This window comes from Tursiops truncatus, chromosome 7 (genome assembly GCF_011762595.2).
Source record: "Tursiops truncatus isolate mTurTru1 chromosome 7, mTurTru1.mat.Y, whole genome shotgun sequence".
In the NCBI taxonomy this organism is placed as follows: Eukaryota; Metazoa; Chordata; class Mammalia; order Artiodactyla; family Delphinidae; genus Tursiops; species Tursiops truncatus.
In genome coordinates this window covers 65,925,066-65,938,259 of record NC_047040.1, presented here as the reverse complement: position 1 = coordinate 65,938,259, position 13,194 = coordinate 65,925,066, and the positions used below count along the sequence as shown (strand labels likewise).

Genomic DNA, 13,194 nt, shown 5'->3' with positions numbered 1-13,194 from the left:
CTTTTACTCTAATATTTTTACTCTACAATAGTCTTAGAAGAAAGAGAAATTTTACATGCTCCGCAAATAATCTACAAGTTGTGTGTGTGTACACAGGTGAAAAAGCAGACTGTATTATATCACATATGTAAGTCACATGATAAAAGGATACCTCACCCAGCTCAGGTGTATGTGGAGGAATGTTGGTTGGGTTGTGCAGTGTCCTCAATGAGGTGAGACCTCAGTTGACTCTTAAGAACCGGAAAAAGTTATAGAAATAAAGATAAGAGGAAAGGAGCTCTCAGTGGTGGAGAGTAACAACAATAGAAAAAAACAACGAAATCTGTTGTCGGAATAAAAAATTTTGGTTTACGGAGTATAAATCCGTAGTTAAACAAGGGTCATATACTGTGGGACCATTTTAAGGGCCATAGGTTCTCTATTCTGTGAGCTATGAAAAGTCACTACATGACTTGAAGTAGAGGAGAGAGAAGTTCAGGTTTACATTTTTAAAGAGATCCATCACCTCAGGGGTTCTGCTGAGGATGGATTCAAGCTTAATACTATCCACTGAGATATCAGGTAGCAGGTGACCGTGGTACCAAAGTCAAAAGTTGATGAAACCCTGAACTAGGGCAGTAGAAGTAGGAGAGGAATTTGTGAAAATAGGTGGAAAACCTTGAGCAGATCCGGTGATCTGATAGTTGTAGAAGTTAAGAAAAGAGTAAAAAATGACCTCTGGATTTCTGGCATGATACCTGGATGGTAGTACAGATCCATTACCCATTCTCCAACATCCCAGGAGCCTAATGTGTTTCAAAATTCAGAATATTTTGGATGTTAGAAAGGAGATATCGTTTACATGCCCAATATAACAGTGTACCCCCCAGCAGGGCCTGGGACGGTACCATGTAATCAAACACAGAACTATTTCTGCAGTAAGACACATCCTCCAAGCAGAGTAGATGATAAATAGCTTCCTGACAGTTCTCGCAGGTTTTACAGCAAATGCATTCAAGTTTTGCTGAAAACTGAGTTAACCAAAAAAATTTTTGCTATCAGAGATTTTTTGGTTTTGGAATTGTGGATAAGAAACGGTAAATGTACTAATACTCATAAATAAAATACAGGAAGTAAAACATTGTTTTTTGTTGTGGTTGTTGCTGTTTTGATGCGATAGAGTTTCTGGTTTACAAATGTAAAATCTCAGGTAATTATGACATCTTAAAGATGTCCAGCAGGCAACGGGATAGATGAGATGAGCAAACTAGTTTGGGCAGTTTGAAACAATTATAGGGAAAAAAGTGTAGCTGGGAAAATAATCTCTATTTAGTGCCAAAAAATATGAGCCCAACCTAGAGAATGACTGAAGGAGACTTCATCTAATTGCCAGTAGTCACTAATGACCTAGAATTCAGAGCCCTACTTGTCTCTGCTTTGCCATAAGTTAATGCACTTTGGTCTTTTGCCTTTGCTGGCATTGATTTGAATTAATTGTTGCTATTGGCAGTATATTAATTGTGTTAAGATTACCCAAATCATATAAAACTAATTATTCTGATACTAACTAGATGCATAATTAGATAGGTGATTGAAAATACTTCCTTCTCAATTTTATAATCATAAAAGATCTGGCATACCAAATGTATTTTTACACTTTATGGACCAGAAAATTGAATATGTCTGAAGATGATTTGGGCATTGATCATTTCCAAAATATTAAATACATCAATATTTTCTTTTGGAGAAAAATTCCTTTTACCAGGAATCTGAAGGCATGTTAAAATTAAAAGCTTCTATGGAAGGCGTAATCATCCAATCAGAGCTTCCAAGCCTACATCCCTACAGGTCCTAGGGATCTAATTTCTTAATTTCTCAATCTTTTTTGGGGGGTGAGTGGTATGATTCCCACAATATGTCTCATATTTGTCTCATTGTGAAAGCAAAATATATATTAACAAACTACAAACCAAGTAATAAACTTGCCTGTTTAATGATTTTTTTCAGACTCCACCCAGCATTATAACTCACCCATAAAATTTAGAACTTATAATAGAGCTGGACAGAATTTTTTCTCTCTCAAACTTTCACTTGATAATATTTGGTATTATCAAGATTATACTTGGTAACTTCAATAGTTACCATCAAAATCCCTTCAGAAAAACCTTTTCAGTTTTTTCTATCCCCAAAATACTACAGTATGCTGAGAAGCCATTTAAGATACAATAATGTACAATAAGATTTCACACAGTTCTTAATGTTTGAGAGTTTTAGTCTAGCACCAGATCCTAGAGTCTCAAGCCCTCCAAGAAATGTTTAATAAGGATTATAGTATAATTTTATGTATTTTTAAAAGTACAGTTTGATTTTCTATTCTGTGAATGCATGGGTGTGTGTGTGTGTGTGTGTGTGTGTGTGTGTGTGTGTGTGTAAGACACAGTAAACTGGTAGAAAAATCAGCCTTAAAAAAAATGTAAATTCAATAGGATACCGCTATTTTTATTGTAGGTTCCAGCCCATTGTGGTCAGAAAATCGATGAAAATCAATGTAGTGTTTTAAGACCAACGTTTTTTAAAAGTAAATAATAGAGAACATCCATGCTGTAGGATTAAGTATTGTTTTGTAAACCTTGTTTCATTTATATGTACACATACTTGAGTGTATTGTGTTGAGGAATAGAATGCATTTCTAAGGATTGCAGTCCAAAACAAAAAACAGTTTAAAAAACACTGATGTTAAGGAAGTGTGCTTGCCAACCAAAAATCTAGAGTGTTGCAAATGGAAGGATGACCCTGGGTTGCTGCCTCATAAAATATATTTTAAGCCAATATAATAAAAGATCAGAAGACTAAATTATGTTGTCCGAGTTGACTCAAAAAATTAACTGTGGCTCTGAAATACCAAGAAAGGATTAAAAATCTCAGTCCACATGGCATCTTCAATACACATGTGATCCACAATGACAGGAGAAGAATTATGGCCTCAATCTCCCTGGAGTCAGGCATCATCTGGACAAGTAGAAGTTAGGGTAAATCAGAGCTGGACAAAGAACAATTGACTATTCTGTAATTACAAAGGCCTTACAAACTATATGAGACACAACAAGGTAAAAATCTTATGATAAATGAGAATGTAGGTGGTGAAAAGTACAGATAACATGAGTCGTGAGTCAAGCCACTCAAATAATAATGCCATGTCTACCACTAACTTGCTGGGTGAACTGAAGTTAGAATCTCTCTCTCAGCTTCAGGTTATCACAAACTGGATGGGTTGACTAGACATCCAAAGTGAGAAGGGGATCCTAAGAATGCTAGGGCTAGAAGAGATTCCTGATTTAAGTCCTCATTATCTTAATCTAGGGGAGTATTATTTTTCCTATTTTACAGATAGTTTAACTGAGACACCCTGTTACTCTAGCTAATGCAAATATGTTACATTTCTCCCTAAAATTAAGGGTAAAGATAATCTAATAACATCTGGCCCAATAATCAGTGAAGATTAAATTAATACCCTACACTCAGAGAGCAATACCTACATCTAATTTTTAAATAGTATTTAGCACATATATCTCTCCATATGGAGACACGATTAAGAGGACGGGTGAGGCTCTTTTAAGAAAAACAGAAAGCACTGGTTAAAGGTATCATAAATAATTATGTCCTCTTGTGCTGCGGTTGACTTTTTAACTTTGACTGCACCTTTTAAAAAAACAACTATATGTGTTTCCTACAGCATTTTATGTTAAGTGTGCAATTTAAAATATATTTTTTAAAATTAGCAAAGATAGAACTAAACAAATATAGGCAGTGAGATTGCCATTTATTATTAAAATTTCTATGTAAAAATGTTAGTTAAAGCATTGCAAAAAGAAAGATGCTTGGTACAAACTCTTCAGAATGTTTTAACTAATATGTATGCTAGACTTCAGATATTAAAAGTTAAATTTAAAGAAGTCTATTTGTAGGGTATGACTTTAACCTCATGTATTTTAGACAGAAACTCAAAGAAAAATTTATACAGTAAAAGAAGCAACAGATTTTCCCACAACCAGAAATTCTCAAATAAATGAATTTTTAACAATACAATTTGAATTTAAATGTCTTCATTATGTAGTATAACTTTTACAGCAAGTTATGTTCACTTAATAAGGTTTTCTGGAAGCCAGAGAAATTGGTAACTCCTTGGAGTTCTAAAAACAGAAATAGTTATTTGATAAATTTGAAGTGAGGTGTTTGGGTGAATATTTGAGAGAGAAGGAAGTGCTTTGATGGGCTTTGAAAGAAAAGGAAATAAAGTCTAAGGTAAGCACCAGTTTCACCCTCAATTCTTAGGCTTCAGAAAAGCCTAATTAGGCAGGGAAAGGAATTTGGGCCTGGCACACCCAGGTTCAGACGTGGCAGGTTCCTGAAACAAAGTTTTTTTGAACCTTTGACTCATATGCCACAGGCAGACCAAAGCCGCGATAGGCAGGTCGTTTAGTCAACAGGTCCTTCAACGCGATGGTGTGCGGTTGGTGAGTGGCAGTTAGATTTCCTCCTGCCACGAAGAAAATAACTTCTCGATCAAACCGGAAAGTGGGCGCAGCTCTGGCTTAGGGAGCGCACCCGGAAAAGTACAGAGACCAGAAAAAAAAAAAAAGAGAGAGAGAGAGAGAGAGAAGGATGTCCGCGTCCCGACCGCAGAGCGCCTTCCAAACCACTCGGAAACCATTTGAACGGCTCGGGCGGCCGCGGTTTCCAGCCTAGGACGGTCTGGGGTCCGGCTGGGAAAGTTGCCGGGCCAAGCCGTGCCCTTCTCGTCGCGGGTTCGCCCCTCCGGCCCCCGCACCGGGGCGGCAGGAGACCAGCAACCTGTGAGCCCGAGAGGAGCCCGCAGCCTCGCGCCCGGCCCTGCCCCTCCCACCCCCCACTAGGCCACCCTCGCAGGGACCAGCTCGGGGCCCCCAGGACTTCGGCCCGGGTCCGGCTCTTCTGAAGCCTCCTTACAGAGACCGACAGGGGGCACTGCGAGTGACAGGCAGGACAGGGCAACCCCCGGAGCGCCACCTCCTCCCCGGTCTCGGGAGTCCCTTTCGGCCTCTCCCGAGGGCCAACTGAAACATCGCTCTCGAGACCATCTAAAACCGGCCACCGGGACCTTCCTCGTCTCTCCGCCAAGTGAGCCCCCGCGTCTGTCCGCCCCCCCCGCCCCCACACACACACCTCCGACGCTGCCCAGGGGCAACGGGTCCCCCGCCCCGACCCGAGCGCCGGCCCGCCGAGTTACCTGGCGGGTGGGCAGGGCAAGGCGGCGGGAAGCGGCGGCCGGGCGGGCGCTGGACGTGGGCCGGGCGCCAGGTGCAGGTGGCGGCGGCGGCGGCGGCGGCTCCGGTGACTGTAGCTACAGTTGCCGATTAGTCCAGCTCCTCCTCCGCCGCCGCCTCCTGCCTTCCCGCGGGGCCTCCGGCGTTGCCAGGGAGAGGCCGAACCGAGGCTCGGCTTCCTCTCGGAGTCTCCCAGGTGAGCTCCAGCCTGCGACGTCGGCAGGGGCGAGGCCCCCGTCCCGCGCGTGCGCGCCAGCCTCCCGCCCCGCCCAAGCCCTACCTGAGCGCTCCAGGTGAGGACCGAGGACTGCGCGCGGGGCAAGGGCGCCGTCCCTGCCCGGGCGCGGCCGCTGCGCGGCTCCTCTCTCCGCGGGAGGCGAGGCTGGTTCTCGGCGCGAGGCGAGTCTCAGCCCGTCTGCCCTGGGGAGTCCTGCTCTGACCTGGTGGTAGGGGTCACCTTGTAACCAGAACACGGTCTGCGTCCTTAGGGAACCAGAGAGTCTAGATTTCCCTCACACACACTTCCCTTCCTCTGCGTTTTGCCAAAATGAAGGGGTGCGCTGCCCGGAGATCCGGGGGCCCCGTGCCTCCGAGGACCACCTCATGACGGCAGCAGTGGTTGGCTCGTAGGGTTTCCACGAGCAGGGTTCAGCAGCGTCTGTCACCACTTAGGTTCGTGAGCTATTGGGTGAGCCTCCTTCCCATGCAGTCTTGATTTCATCACTTGACTCACTTCAGCGCAGCTAGTGGTTTCCGTTTCTGCAAGCGCGCGCTCTGGTAGGGGCGCCTCACGTCCAAAGGAGGAGCCTCCCTCTTCCAAAGAAGAGCCTCTGGTATTTGGCAGAGCCTCGCGAATTTGGGGCGCACCACCCCTTCCTGAGTTGCTATCGAAAGGCAAACCAATTCCCAGATGAGAGGGAAAGCAGCGACAATAGAGAAAAACCCGCTGTCCTTGTTTGAAAAGACACTGTGGTTTCCTAGAGAGGGCTTGCTTCTCCTGGTGGTGTGCTTAAACCCAACATCTATTGGCAAGGTGAGAACGCAGACTCTAGGGAGATGGTGGGGTTTGCCGTTGTTTCTAAGACAAAAAAAAATTTAATTCCTTTCTGTTTGTCTTCCTTCTGCTGTTCTGAACAAACATTGACACACTCGAAACCAGGACTTAAAATGACCTTTCTACTTTCCTATGAACTTATTCATTTATTTGGCTCTATCTTCAATGTTCACAGGAATATAAATATGAAAAGAGCTGCAGATGTTTTAGTGGCATGCTTAATTACATGTTGGCAGATTGTCCATAAAGTTTGCCTGTGGCCTTCCTCCTGTATTTTGACACATGCTCTTATGGTTCCCATTTATTGGTATATTAGTGTTATGTGTGACCTAAAGTTAAGGTTTGGAAATACTGGTTAGTACAGTATCAACAGGTGTAGCTTTAGGACTCAGCTAGTCTGACATTGGTTTTAGCATCCACAGTACTATTTTATATTACACTCATGAATTGGATTTAAAACTTTAGTTAGTTGTTTGTTTTGTATATTATGGTTACTTTGCAAGCATCAAGGAAGCATCATATTGCAAGCATCAATATGTTTATGACATTTTAATATCAGTACTTACCTGCAATTTTTAAGCTCTCCCCCTCTTCCCCCCAAAAGTTCAGGAGCTACTTATGTGCATTACCATACCAACTAGATAATATTTGTCCTTAGAGCCGTAGCTAAACACTACCTAAATTCTACACCACCCTCCTCCTTCTTAAAAATATTCTGCCACTTTCTTTGTTGTTTGCTTTTAAATGGAGACTAGAGTGTTAGTCTTTGGGAAATTTGGGAGAAATCTTAAATGTATAACCAAGGAGTATCTGTATCTCTTGTTTTGTACTACTCATCCCTAAATGAAGCAGGAGCCAAAGCCTATCAGATTTTTGATGTCCCACCAAGCAAAGAGCCAGAATTTTCACTGACAGAGCAGAACAGAGCAGATGAATATAGAATAGCAATCTGGAATCCAAGGACTGAAATGCATTGACAGCAAGACTAGTAAAGCCAAATAATAACTGAAAAGAGAAGCTAGGGGAGACCTATAAAAAGAGAGAACAAGCAAATAGGACCAAAATGCTGCATGAGTGAAAAAAGAACAGGAAAAAATATAAAAATCAGAAATTACTAAAAATTGACTGTCAGTTTTATGATGAAGACGGATAATTTAAATAAGGAAAACAATATTTCTGTGTCTGGCATACCTATTAGCATTACGTCTGAAAGCAAAGTCTTAAAATTAATGAAAGTTACTTACTTAATAATAAAATTAAAATGCTGCAGGCCCAGAGAAAAATATTGTCATGCTGAAATGTTTAATGTCCTAAATGCAATCAGTTGAAAGTATCATCCTATTCAAAATTATGGAATAGAGAATTTGTTTTATAAAGGGGAAATTAGTATTTCATCATAAAATAAAATCCAGGAGACTCAGTGTAGACATGCTTCTCAGAAACAAGCTTATTTTAATACTACATGCTTGGCATAAAATGGCAGTTAAGATAGAAAACCAAACATTTTATACAGGAAGGAAGACAGACATTCTCTCTCCCCCCGGCCCCCCGCAGGAAAACACACACACACACACACACACACACACACACACACAGGACTAACCACAAATGCTCGTTTATATGGATTTAAAATAATACTCACTGTTTAATCATTTCTGTTAACATGTAAATTAATGCCAAGACCAGTATCTGACACTTAGTAGGTACTCAATAAATATTTGTTAAATGAATAAATAGATCCATTAAATACCATGAAAAAACCAATATGCAGAGTGTCTTGAGCAGAGTACAAGTCTAATGCCTTAAACAGTATGGAGAAATAATCCGGGCAAGTAAGAGTAATGGACTAGGAATCTGAGGGCCAAGCTTCTAATAACAGTAGTTACCAGTTATCATATACTTATGTTTCAAAAGGCGCTATGCAAAGAAACTTACACTCCTATGAGTTACTTCTGGGCTTACATTTTCTCTTCCACAAAATAAGATAATGGTATAATGTGATTGCCAATTCCTTTACACACTGATTCATGTAAATGCCATGATAATTGTCAGGGGAAAAAAAAAACCTCTAGGTAAAGGAATAGTAATGGAAAACAAATATGAGGATATGTAAATTACTTGAGATTGAAATTTTAATTCAAAAATTATAATATATAATGTAACTAGTGAAATTGTTCAGATTCACTAAGTCCAACTTTAAATGTTTTGGATTTGTTAATTGTTTAATTTATGGTCACCCAGGGTTTAGCAACTTTAGTTTGAAATGTACTGCCTTGATTTAACTTTTAAAAACAATTTTGCCTTATGTGGGAACTGGAGTCTCCAGTTCAGGATCTCAAAGTCAAATTGAGAGTTTTGGCTCAAAGACTAAACAGATTGAAATAATTTCTACTAAAAGAATTGAAAGGCTATTGATTTAAAAGGGGAATGATGCTGGTATCATGATGAAGAGCCACAAATATGTGGGTATTTTTTTTAAAATAATGATTCAGCATAATTCTACATTGTGCTTAAAATATTATGAGTGAAAACATAGATAGATTATTTTTAGTATGGACTCTCTTGGACATTGTCTTGTATGAAGTTTACTTATGATTTTTTTCCCCTGTAGGCTATCATCAGCACAACCATCTGGGACTTTCCAAGATGTACAAATTTCTATGACGGCACTATTGCCTTAAACTGCAACAGAATTATGTCTTGTTAATCTTGTATCCTTAATGCTTGGCACATAGTAGGTGCTCAATAAATATTTGATGAAATGGATTGAGTAGAGTGCAGAGTTTCAAGCTTTTAAGCATTAGCATAAGAGAAAAAAAAATACTATGCTGAGTCAGGCTATGTTCAATCTAGCCAGCTCTAAATTCTGACAGTGGCACCAAAGGATATTCTGTGGGAAAAGATGGGGACAGTCCTGCATGATGTTGACCTCAGAGAAGTACTCCAGGTATCCCTGACTCACTTTTTTCCTCAACTTATCTCTCTATTGTCTGTAAAACGATTGTTTAAACTGTAAAGCAATTCATGTTCATTACAGAAAAATCAAAAAATGCAGGCGAATTTTGAAACATACAAAATTTCTCCCATAAGGATAAATCAGTACTAACTACCAGACCCTTTTCTGTTATATATCTTTCCAGATATCTTTTTTTATTGGAAAAAGTTGGAGGGAGAGGAATGTGAGATATGAAGGGAGACAGAGACATGTTTTTAAAATAAAAAGTATATCATTTGGGGGTCTTGTTTTGTATCCAAAGTTTTCTACTTAACATATATTTCCACATCAATAAATTCACTTTTTTACAGTTTATTTTTAAATTACTGCATGGTTTCTTTGTGTATAGATGTGTTTAATCAGTCATTTATTATGGATAATAAAGATTGTCTCCAAATTTTGCTATTGCAAACCATCCTGTGATGATCAAGCTCTTCATCTGTTGAACCATTTGTAATGATTTCCTTCTGACTTTTATTAAGCCACTTTGTATCAATCATTCAAGATCCTAAACAATGACGATATCACTAGAAGAATCATATCACAAAGACAAACAGTAAAAAAATAAACAATTTAGCATTTTCTATTTGTAAGAATCTTAGTTACCAAACATTTATGTAAAGGATGTTCATTATGATTAAAACCTTATTACTTCAGAAATATGGAAGTAGAGTGCCCCCTTATTTTAGAAAAGTCAGATCTTTTACCATCTTCTCATCATGCCACACTCAGCTTCCCACCTCTGAAAATCCATATATCTTTTGATACAATATTCTTCCCTCTCTTCACTTCTCCAAAACCTCTTTAGCCCAGCTGAAGACCCTAGTCTCCTACAGAGACTCCAAGATCAGCCCAAATCACCTTGATACTTTTAAATTCCAGTGCAATGGCATAAAATAAACTACCCTCCTCCCTTGGTCCCTACCCTCTCCTTACTCCAGTATCATGAAGAGAGAATTGTGGAGAGACACTACCTGGGCGTGGTATCATTTATTGCCAAATAGGTTATGAAATTTGTTAAATAACTTAAATCATAGAAGACAGGGATGCTCTTTTAGCATAATAGGTCTAAGGTATTATACCAAAAGAAATAACATCATTGTAATTAAGTTAAAGAGAGAAATATTGATTTTTTCATGCATACTAGAAGGAAAACTTTGAAGGAAATTATATTTTTCAGTGGCTTTGTTTTTAGTTGATTAACAGAAAAGTCATTTGCTCCTTCCCAACATCTAATCACGGAATAAGAATGCACCTGTTCTCTATTCCCAAGGGAGTCAGCAGACAGACCACAGCCCACTCCTCCCCTCTGCAAAGCTTCAAGAATAGGCGTCCCTGACAAGCAGCTGACATTTGCAGCCACACACACAAAATCACTGCTAGGGAAGGAAATGTGCTTATTTCTGTTAGAAGAGTTGATGGACCACAGAGAAAAGGGGAGGGGAGAAGGAGATATTGCAAAAAGGGGTTAAAGGGCTTAGAAATGATAAAGAAGGAGAAGAGTAGAGCACAAAGGACTCATTCATGTGGGACATCCTCTGAAGGCTTAAGAGCAGTCTTGGGAACACATCCCTTCCAAGGCCTGGTAATGTGGCTTCACTCCTGGGATTGAATAGGGAGCAAAGGAGGTAAACTAGGAACGACATCCAATTTCTTTCCCTCTTCCCTTCTCCCCCCACTGCAAACTCTATGCAGCTTTGTAATAACTACCTAAATCCTGTGGGAAAGACCTTAGCCTTCATCGAGATCCAGTGTGTATTTGACTCACACTAAGATGATATTCAGCTGGGCCTCTACTAGCCTAAACAGTGTTTTGTGTGAATTAGAAAATGTCACTAATAGGCAGAGGGAGTTCATGGGCTCGTGGCTTGGCAAGGGGATGACCCCATCCTCCCAGCAGATATAAATTCACTCCAAGTCATCCAGCTGGCTGAATGGAGCCCAGAATGCATTTCAGCCCTACTTGTCCTTTGACAGGATACCTTTATGCAGGCAGGGCACAGCACACACAACCTTGTGTCCACCAGGTAAAGCCTGTTTCCTCACCCTTTGCATATGGAGTGTTCTGCCACCTGTGTTGACCAATAGAATATGGTGGAGGTGATGTTATGTGACTTCCAAGGCCAGGCCTTAAGAAACTTTTTACCTTTTGTGTTTAGCCTCTTGGAATGTTGCTATGCCATGAAGAAGCCCAGGGTGAAAGACCATGGAGAGAGGCCCAGCTGTCCCAGATGCTCAGCTGAGCTCAGACCCCAGCCGACCACCCGTTGAATGCAACTTTGTGACTGAGCCCAGGCAGATAGCAACAGAAGAACCATCTGGCCAACCCAGTAAATCATGAGAAGTATTAATTTGCTGTTGTTTTAAGCCACTACGTTTGGGGGAGTTTTTTAAGTTATTTAACAGTTTCATCTAAATTTGATCTCTCAACAGGAACAAGCACCTTTTATACTTCTGCTCCCTTTGTACTCTCCCAGTTCATACAGAGAAAACTTTTGAAATGCAAAGGTTTGGATTTATTGGAATTTTGAAGTCTAAACCTTGAATGCGCAAAACATATGCCATAAACCTTATATTTTGAAGAATATGTGCTCAGTTGGAGCTAGTTTTCTCTTCCCACCCCAAATCTTAATAAAATGTGTGCAGAATGAGGAAAGAGAAGATAGGCGAGGTGGGCTGGGGGTGAGGGCATTGGGAGAATGCCTGAGAAGAAGCCCTGTAACCTGGCTGAACAGAAATGCCATATTGCACAACCACATGCGCCACCATTCACAGAATGGTGTGCAGAATAAGATGTGCAGAAATGCAAACTTGACGCTAAGAGCCAGACTGGTGAGGCAACTCTGAAAGCAGAAAAGAAGCTGGCTTCATAGACCCTAACCCGGAGAACAGAAAGACCCCCAAGTTTATTCCTTGCCTAATGTTAAGTAAGAACAGAAAACACTTCTAAAAGGCATCTTGAGGCAGACGGGCCTGGTACAGCCCCAAAGCCCTCTTGGGCCCCAGGAAGACTCAGGGAGGCCCCAAAATGTTTTTCAACAGACTGGTGAGGCAACTCTGAAAGCAGAAAAGAAGCTGGCTTCATAGACCCTAACCCGGAGAACAGAAAGACCCCCAAGTTTATTCCTTGCCTAATGTTAAGTAAGAACAGAAAACACTTCTAAAAGGCATCTTGAGGCAGACGGGCCTGGTACAGCCCCAAAGCCCTCTTGGGCCCCAGGAAGACTCAGGGAGGCCCCAAAATGTTTTTCAATATAAGTAAGAATAGATGTGAGAAAGAAATTACCCTTAGGTATAGATATGGAGAAATAATTTTACATTAAGTTTGTTGTATATCTGATTCTGTCTTCAGAGCTAGCACCCACTGCAAGGCCTTCCATAGTAATAAGCACAAAATGATGCAAAAGAAATCTATATTGAATGTTCAACCTCCATGGGATTTTCTTTGGTCTCTTATCTTACAAAAGCTCATTCTGTCATTGCCATTTCATATAGAAAGTATGTTATTCACAACTCATGTCTTCTATAAGCTTTCTTCAATGAAGATGGTAATGATAATACACATTCCTTTTTAGTTCCATCCCTTCCCTCCACAGTAAGTTTTTCCATTCCCTGAGACACCATTTCTCTCCCTTATCCCAAACCCCTCAAATGAAAAAGAATGATGGATAGGAAAACATGTATGACGTTAGTGGGAGGAGACAGTAGGGCAGGAATCCAGAAGTCTGTGGTTTATGTCACAAAAAAACACTGGTAAGTGCTTTGGATGATAAGGAATTTGCTTATAACCTGTTGCAATGACTTGATATTCTTGTACTGAAAAAATTTTACTTCCTACTTTGACCTGTGATGTGGGGCAGGGA

At 40.7% G+C, this 13,194-nt stretch overlaps 1 protein-coding gene and 1 long non-coding RNA gene across 6 annotated transcripts in view; one reads left to right on the top strand and one right to left on the bottom strand.

Annotated features, from left to right (window-relative positions):
- Nucleotides 1-5,671, bottom strand: part of GALNT3 (polypeptide N-acetylgalactosaminyltransferase 3) — a 46,329-nt gene extending 40,658 nt beyond the window's left edge. For 2 of the 4 annotated variants that reach the window (XM_019922942.3, XM_073807619.1), the window contains exon 1: nt 5,246-5,383. The gene's annotated coding sequence lies outside the window, so the exon portion shown is untranslated. Of the gene's footprint in view, nt 1-5,181; nt 5,201-5,245; nt 5,384-5,562 lie in introns of those variants that run through there. The other 2 variants (XM_019922943.3, XM_073807618.1) reach the window with 2 other exon arrangements.
- On the top strand, nt 4,441-11,918 carry LOC109547893 (uncharacterized). 2 transcript variants are annotated; one of them, XR_004527423.1, is made up of 2 exons: nt 4,441-5,136; nt 11,491-11,918. It is a non-coding gene; the product is annotated as an uncharacterized lncRNA (long non-coding RNA). The 2 variants fall into 2 exon arrangements; XR_002173875.3 differs by lacking the exon at nt 4,441-5,136 and adding an exon at nt 6,052-9,283.
- The last annotated feature ends 1,276 nt before the right edge of the window (nt 11,919-13,194 follow it).